Below are 7,538 nucleotides of genomic sequence, written 5' to 3'. Positions count from 1 at the left end.
GGCAGCGGAAGCAAAGGCGAGTTCAGCCGCGGCCCAAGCCGTGGGGTGCCTCGATAGCAGTGATTAGTGATAGTACATAGGTAAAATTGATACCATACCCATAGTAACACATTGAACGCTGCTTTATGATTAAGAATTACTTTCAGCTTTGTTTTTTTCCGTAAGTTCAAACACAATTAATAATCTTACATTTAAATGTATTACAGCTAGAAACTGCATGTCAAAAAAAATGTATAATCAGTATCAAAATCAATTAGGTATTTGAAAGATGTGCTATCACACAATTAAATAAGGAAAAAATAATATACAATATAGGCAAACCTTTTTATTGACATCGTCTTGACTTTATAACGGATGTATTAGCACTTTAAGTACCACACTCGCTACTTCACGAGATATTGTCATCGTGGGACATTCTCGCCTCTCTCTATTGAAGTGTGCCGGCGAGATCACGATCGACAAACACACGCCATACACTACCGACTAGCGACTAGAAAGTCCCGCCATAATTATTATTTGCAAACATGAATGATGGCTGTATTTTGGTTGAACGATCGCTCAGCCATGCCTTAACATACATATTATAGTATCTTGCAACTAAAGGTACCTATAGCAAATTGTGCATAAATACTATTTTCAAAAAGATAAACGGCAAAAAATAAATGACTTTACATTTGTGACAGCAATAATTGCAAAATTTTCGCTGTTAGATGCTTTTGTTTTGGTTTTGTAGCATATTCGCCGTTCAGGGTGTAGTAGAAGTGTATTTAATGCATCTCTATGCTAACGTCATTAGTCGGTAAGTTACTAACCTCAAGCAAGAGCTATCAAAATAAAGTTAATGTCTTTGATAGCAGTCACGGTAATTAAAAACTTCGTGACAGAACTATTACTAAAACTGTAGCATTTCAATTCGAAATCTATACTTCTATACTAATATATAAAGCTGAAGAGTTTGTTTGTTTGTTTGTTTGAACGCGCTAATCTCAGGAACTGCTGGTCCAAATTGAAAAATTCTTTTTGTGTTGAATAGACCATTCATCGAGGAAGGCTTTAGGCTATGAACCATCACGCTGCGACTAATGGGAGCGAAGATAGAATGGAAAAAGTGAAAAAAACAGGGCAGGTATAAATCATAACTTATATCTTCTACCCACGGGGACGAAGTCGCAGGCAACAGCTAGTGAAAAATATGTTGTTGTTTAATTTTAATTCATAATTAACAATAGTAATCGTTGCCTCTTACACATACCAACCACTTAGCATTGCAAATAATTGCAATGACAAAAAATCTGGCATCGATAAAATGAAAATCAACCTTTAAAATAGGATAAAAATAAACTATAATTAAAATCTACTACATAAATTAGCTGTTTAGTAGGTAAAGCAATGTAGAACATCGTCTAGAGTCTAGACCACAATTATAATTCTAATAAAATATGTATATTAAATCTGAGAATTTCGCGCCGTTGACGCAAGTAGAGCGGGCAGAACCCCAGACATTGATATTTACATATTACACATACCCACACAACTATTATGTAGATAGCAATATCTACGTAATTTAATATTACATAACAACTAAGTTTATTTAGTAATTTTATTATTATAATTATGTCATAATTAATTCCGAACGTGTCGAAGTCTTGATGTTTTATTTTTCGTTGATTGTTTATACCGTATCTCTACAAAACGGTGTTTTTTTTGTCCATCGCCGATCTTCATCTATTTCTAGAGTCCTTGAGTGTTGAGCTCAGTGCTCTCAATTTTTGAAGGAGAATATAATGATGTCTGCCACCGATGCCGCGATGTAAAGTGGAATGTAGGTATAGCAACTCGGTTCGTAAGTCCTGATTCAGCATAATCCTGCATACCTCAAAGCGGAACAAAGGCCGTGAAAAATTGTTCGAGTAGAAAACTTTAAAAAAAAACGACTCCTGCAGTAACGTACTAGTATCTACATATATCACGAGCTGAACTACTTCAGAAAAGTACTGTAGTAAGATTTGAAACACCACAGAAATTTAATTAGGTACTTACCGAGATTCTTATAATTATGAACAAAACCAAAATATATATGGAGGTACAAAACTTACTTCAACGTTGTTGTCAGTATACCTGATTCAAGTGCACCTAAAATAATAAAATTTGTAATAAACTGGTATAAAGTCAAAGACCGTGACGCTTTGAAGCGGATCACAATACAAATATTTACAAACTGTAAACGTTCGGAAATATTCATTACATTTAATGTCTACTTATCTACTTGTATGCCAGTGCTTACAGGTAAGTACTACCGGAGGAAATGTGGAAAGCACTACCTATACTTACCTACATTATAGATATAAATATCTTCTAAATTACGACGAATACCAACCAGTTTCTTTTTAACAAATAAATTAGAACTCTTTCACATACTACTATTATTATAAAGGCCAACATTTGTTTCTATGAATGGATGTTTGTTATTCTTTCACGCAAAAACCACTCAACGGATTTTAACGAAATTTGGTGCACAGATAAGTATCTAGTTTTTAACCTGGTTTTGCACGATGTGAAATTAAGATAGTCATCTAATATCAACATGAAATCAATAAAATGTTGACAGTGCATTAAATAAAACCTTCTTTTGTAGATTGAGTTCGATAACCTTTTGATGTACTCACCTACATATTTGTATGTAAATTTGCAAGTACTTGGTCTGGTTTTGGATGCTTGAACATGAATTATGTTTGACATACGAACTATGTAAACACTAAAAACATTAAATAAATATGATCTGCAAGCATTCTTACATTGTAAGTGTATGCATATGAAGGTATGAAGAAAAAATACGAAGCAAACAATCATTGAGAATCCAACACCTACCTACAGTTCCTTCATTTAGTTGTTGTTTTAATCTTATAGGACCTAACTGGACTTTTGACTTATTTTACTCCATACTAGGAAAAATAATCTTTCTCATATTAGAGCCCTAAGTTAGGCGTCCAAAAATCCCTTTTGACAACTAGAGCTCTTACTTAAGTGTAACACGGGTCGATGATCAACCCCAGCATATTCTGTCGACCTAGTAGGTACATGCCAAAACCTTATCTATTAACAAACACGTGTACACTAATCATAGTGCTATAATTCACTATGAATCAGATTTGATAAAACCTTCAGTAAAAATACTAATTCCTTGGCAAATAAATGATTGTATTCTTTTCAACCACTCCCACTCACTGAAACCTGAAATTGTAAATTAATCGGTCTGATAAACTCCATTGTTTCACCCACCCTCCTCTTCCTGCAGTAAATAATGTGCTAAAACAATACTAAATGCGATAGGATCTCGTAATCTGACCCAAATCTACCACCCTTACTCGAAAATACTCGATTTTGGTCACTGGTCAGGGCTTACTGTTTTAGGGCATGAGTATATTTTTAGTTTAAACATTAACCTAAAAACTTAATGTAGTGCAAGGTATGCTTTTACTTAGCACGGTTTTCACGAACGTCACTTAACTCCCCACGTTTGTGTGAGCCACGAATGCTTGTCCTGAGCCTGGATGTATTTGAGCATGTAATTTTGATTTTTGTGAAACCATCCACGACCTATTGTGTCGAAAATAGTAAAAAAGACGAGTCTTTTTTATGTGTGTTGGACATATACATATAGCAATGAATGCTTAGCGGTATGACCTTTGGAGTCCCAAATCAATGGTTCCAATCCTGGAAAGCACCAATGTCTTTTCGAATTCATGTGCATATTAAAAATGTCTAAAGCCATCATTAGACTGTCTAAAAGTGCTATGCCATCTGTAAAATGAAATAAAAGTAGAGATAGAGATAAACATATACTTTAGAATCATCATCATCATCGTCCACTGCTGGGCATATCACATAAGCCTCTTCTATAGCACTCCGTCTATTACCTAAGAATGGCACTCCTTAAAGATTATTTTACCGAGAACGTTGGTAAGTAACTGAAATATTACGTGAAACAAATGGCTGCAGTGTATTCCAATTGGAAAACTTTATAGGCAACACTCAAATGTCAAATGATTAATCATTTCTTAAAAACTTATGGTTATACCAATTAAAGATGTTGGTAATAAATAGTTACTTCAGATGGTTTCTTATAACTTTCGCTCATAATAATTTTAATTATTTCCTCTTTCGCTAACAGGTAGACAGCTAGATAGTCTATTAATAAAAAACTTACTTAACCTTCCTCTTAAATAAGAGGAAATACTGACTGATTTTCAATTTTAGTAGGGTAAATATACCTACTGACAAAGCTTTTACAAAACTTTGATCCTTTACAAAAATTTGATCATGATTTGTAGGATTTGGGGCGAGTATAACCTAAAGGGGCTGACCCCTTATCTATGGTTATACTCGCCCCAAATTCTACCAGATCCAAGTAGTTAGACTGATCGGAACTAAACAGTTTCGACGGTTTGTCTGAGAGTTTCAGGCTAGATCCGCACCAGAATCCAGCTCAAGATAAAACCTAACTACAAAGCAACAATTACCTTAGGCCCTTAGGGCACGTCTTGTGAGGGTCGATGGTCCTACCAATCCCTTTCAAAGTCATCTTAAGTGCTCACATACTTAAGCGGCAAGTTTACATCAGCGGTAAAGATACTCCAGCCGTCAACTGCGGTCTACGACCAGTGCCGTATTATCCATAAGGCACTTTAGGCCAGTGCCTAGGGGCCCACTATAACCAGAGGCCCAACACTCCCGATAAATTAAAAAAATATGTGTCTAAAAAAAGCTCGATAAATTTGAGTTATTTCTCCGTTGAATTGAGATTTATTTAGCACTCTAAAACTTGTCATCAGCGCTACTTCGTACAATTAACGTTCGATCAACTGCTAACGACCTTTGTTTGGTTTTATATTTTTTTCATGACCGAATCGAGAGGCAAAAAGAATTAAAAAAAAACAGATCCTTACCAGTTTTGGAAGTATACTTGCAGCGTGCAGTATAAATTCTATAAAGATTTAACGTCAAAACAAAATATACAAATATCGTTTGAAAACTTAAACAAACAACTGTATATATTAACCTTTACACATTTCTTCTGATCGTATATTATCATACTTTACGAAATAAATATTTAAAATCACGAATAATTGATTTAAAAACAAAATATTAATAATTAATTTTATTGGCATTCAACCTTAGTGCGTCAAAAACTATTTACAATTTATAAATGAAATATTTGCAAAACCACAGTTTTATTGTAACTACAAATATTTTATACATTTTATATTTCGATTTTATGGTAACTTTCATACTTTATTACAACAACTTGCGATCCCGATGCGTCAGCTCATTATTGATGACTCTAATTGGGTCCGACACTAGTCGAGCAATCCCGATAAATACGTGGTCCCTTTGCATAAATGAAATATGTTTTATTGTAGTTAATATAATTAATAGCAGCTCGTGCAAAATCTCCTTTTGGCCTACTAGAAGTCAGTTAATCAAAAATTACTTAATAACTGTTGAATAAATAAGACATAATTATTTTAACCTTCACCGTGATAGCTTAGTAGCATAATCCTCAGATTCGTATGCAGTCTTAGAACCTTGTGCGGGTTCATATTTAAAATTGTGACTTTTATTTTATAAAAACAACTCAGATAAACTTGGATTAATGGTATGGAGGAAAAAAAATTAAACTTTTTTTCGGTATAAGCCCACTTGCTAGGATACCATCCAAGTTGCTAAATATTAATGATTCGTTCTTTGTTAAATAACTAGATATGGATTTGATTCCTTCCTTATGCCCATTTCGGCATTATAACGGCAAGGGAGAAATACCGTTTCATCAGGTACCTAACGTTTTAGCACCTCAATACAATTTACACCAGACCTAAAGATTTAAAGTTAGGGAAACAATATATTTTCATAAAACACGTGAAGCCCTTCACCGACTGACCCCCTGAGAACTTAACAACCTTGGACTATTACCCCCAATAACTGGGACCATTTTTATAACATAGGTACTTCCGTTTCAGTTCAATGAAATACAGCGCCTGTAAAAACTGTTTTAGAAAAGCGTACCTCACGTATAATGTTACTTAAAGTCAAAGTCAAATGCTTTATTTCAATTAGACCAGTATATGGCACTTTTGAACGTCAAAACAATTTATATATAAACAATATTAAAAACTAGTTTCAGAATGTTGGTCAGTCTCCTATTGAAGCTACCGCTCGTTCGGAAGGTAGATTCTCATGGAGAAGAACGAGCAAGAAACTCCATGGTTACTCTTTTTCACTGCCATACAATAATTATCTGGGTTACAATATTATGGTTACCGGATACTAATCCGGTTGTAGCGTATTTACTTATAAATAGTAAAGCTGGGCTAGGATCTGTTGAGGAGAAGTCATCCTATTTAAAATAAATATCAACGTGTTCAAAATATTACAGTAGGTACAAATATTTAATATTAACTTCAAATATTTATTTTTGTCCAGGGGAAGGATGAGGGGGAAGTATTCATTATTCCCAGCTCAAAGTCGATCTGAGGAGGATAGCAGGAAAAAAAATGGTTTAAAGGATCAGCTGAACAAATGGCGCCTAATATTACAGTAGTTATCTACGTGTGACAAGATAATAGCGATAACTGTGATTATATTTTAATTTATTAAGGAATCAACTACATATCACACGATAAGCCAATGTCTAAAAATAATAAAACAAGAGTAGACTATGTGCCTGCCAAATATATTAAAGCAACTCTCATTGTTACGCAACAACTCAAACTCGCTCTGCAGGAACCAATGTTCCTTCAATGATCCTTATAATCAAATCGAAGAGAGTCTAAAAGTCTGAATACTCAGAGTTAGATATTGAAAGTATGTTTAGTAGGAAATAAAGGCTAGAAAAATAAAATGTATCTGTACAAAATTTAAAGTTATGTTATGGCGGGAATTTTATGTAACTTTATCGCAACTAAACTGACAAATAATCATAAAATTTCTAGTTACTTATCATTTCACAAACAAACAATTAAGTGCTATTAAGTAATGTCGCTGTCCGTAAGTATTGTACATTTGTACACGTGTGTGTACATGAAATCAAAACTTATAACGATGTCAATTTCAAATGACGTTTCAGTCTCAGTGCTACCAACAATAGTGACAAAGTTTCTAAATTAGTAACATTTTTATCAACTACATTGAAAGCTTTTTATCCTCTTAATTTCTTTAATTTAAAATGTAAATAACCTTTTGATATTGACTACAAAATGTAAGTGTAAGTATTTTTAAGTATGACCTTACTAATTATATTGAATTAATTTCAATTCACTAAATAAAATTTTGATTTGATTAAAAAAATCTTTTTTTTTAGTACAAAATTACGTTATTTTAAGAAGAAAAATTATACTTCACTATGTTAGGTTAAGTTCCCTGTTCCTAGCAAAAATATTTTCGAGTAGCAGTTTGGTATTTTACATTTTACGCGACCGTGCACTGTTTAAATCGGGTTGGGTGGCTGGGTTAAATACCTACATAATATTGTGCGAATACTA

The sequence above is a fragment of the Trichoplusia ni genome, chromosome 15 (genome assembly GCF_003590095.1).
Source record: "Trichoplusia ni isolate ovarian cell line Hi5 chromosome 15, tn1, whole genome shotgun sequence".
Classification (NCBI taxonomy): Eukaryota; Metazoa; Arthropoda; class Insecta; order Lepidoptera; family Noctuidae; genus Trichoplusia; species Trichoplusia ni.
The sequence above is the reverse complement of the archived record's forward strand: the minus strand, read 5'-3'. Positions refer to the sequence as shown.